We start from the raw sequence: 1,894 nt of genomic DNA on the forward strand, positions 1-1,894 counted from the left end.
CAGCCACACCCACCTTTTGCTTCTTATTCTGTTTACCTTGTTTGTTGTCAAAACCCAGGGCCTTTTTTTGGAACAGGAACTCCTTTGCATGTTAGGCCACACACCCCTAATGTAGCCAATCCGAATGAGTTTCTGCTGTTGGGTGTGGCCTATTATGCTCTGACAGAAACTGCTCTTTTTCAAGGACAGCTCTTGTCAGAACTACGGCTTGTCCAAGGTCATCCAGCCAGGTGCAAGTGGAGGAGGAGTGGGGAATCTACCCCGGTTCTCCCAGATTAGAGTCCGCCCACTTAACCACTACACCAAACTGGCTGTCTGGCCTATAGTTACCTGCTATGGTGGAAGGAGAAGACGAAGGGGGGGGGGGAGTGGAGATTGGATTTATACCCTGCCCTTTGCTCGGAGTCCAGTTAAAAAGGACCAGGCAGGAGGTGGTGGTGGTGATGATGATAATAATGATAATGATAATAATATTATCACCTCCTGCCTGGTCCTTTTAACTGGAGATGACGGGGATTGAACCTGGGACCTTCTGTACGCCAAGCTTTCACACCTACACAGATGCTGTCCCTTGAGTTACAGTCTAGAGTTTCAATACTGGCCAAACCCCTAAGTAGCTGCCCCTCGCTACACGCATCCAATAGCTTTTGGGATGGGACGGACTTACAGGTAGGTGGATCACCAAAAGATCCACCTATAAAAGCGAAGGACCATGTGCTTGGTCGTTTGCTAGCCGCCTTCCCCTTCAACGTCCCCTGTCTGCTTTTACCCTCTAATGTCCAGCTTTCTATACCAAAATCCTTTGTCGACTTGATCTCTTGGTCTGCAGCCAAAGAGGTCCACACTCGCTGGCTGGTTCTAGCAGTGTGATTTAGAAACATCCCTAGGTTCTAATATTCTGACCCCTCACTTCTTCATTGCAACAGACAATGCTTCAGGACAGATAAGTATAAACCGTTACCTACCTACCTCCTTCCTGCCAACCTAGCAGTTCGAAAGCAAAAATTGCAAGTAGATAAATAGGTACCACTTCGGTGGGAAGGTAACAGCGTTCCGTGTGCCTTGGTGTTTAGTCATGCCGGCCACATGACCATGAACAGCGTTGGCTCTTCGGCTTTGAAACGGAGATGAGCACCGCAACCCTAGAGTCGGATTCGGCTGGCTTTCGAGCAAGGGAACCTTTACCTACCTCCCCAGAGCAGCACCCTTCAGATTATGGAAAGCTGTGTTTTGGTTTGATTAAAATTGGCATTCTTCCTGGGTTCAACAAATGAATGTCAAAGTAAATGTACAGAGAGTCACTTGTCTTTTACGGAGAGGGAGGAGAGACACACATCACACACGACCAATGTTCCCTCCAAGCTGAGTTAGTGTGAGCTAGCTCACACAATTCTGTCTTCGCTCAGGAAGGAGGGCTCCAGAGCAAACTGATTTATGCAGCAGCCCAGTCGCTCGCTCACAACTTTCATGCCAGGAGCTCACAGAGTAGAATTTTTGCTCACAAGACTCCACAGCTTAGAGGGAGCATTGCACACATGACCCCAGAATTGATCAGGCACCGGGTTCCCAGGTTGTCCTTGGCCACTGGTGGGCAGTGCTCCCTCTAAGTTGAGTTAGTGTGAGCCAGCTCACAGGTTTTTAGCCTCCGGCTCACTCATTTCTGTCTCCGCTCAGGAAGGAGGGCTCCAGAGCAAACTGATCTATGCAGTCGCCAAATTGCTTGCTCACACCTTTAAGGCCAGTCGTTCACAAGGTTGAATTTTTGCTCACAAGGACTCCACAACGTAGAGGGAGCATTGCTGGCAGGGGTGGGGGAGATAGGGTTGCCAGATCGAGGTTGGGAAATTCCTGGAGGTTTAGGGCGGAGCCTGGGGGGGACAGGGACCTCAGTGGG

Source organism: Gekko japonicus, unplaced genomic scaffold, assembly GCF_001447785.1.
Source record: "Gekko japonicus isolate JY-2015 unplaced genomic scaffold, Gekko_japonicus_V1.1 scaffold1831, whole genome shotgun sequence".
Taxonomy (NCBI): Eukaryota; Metazoa; Chordata; class Lepidosauria; order Squamata; family Gekkonidae; genus Gekko; species Gekko japonicus.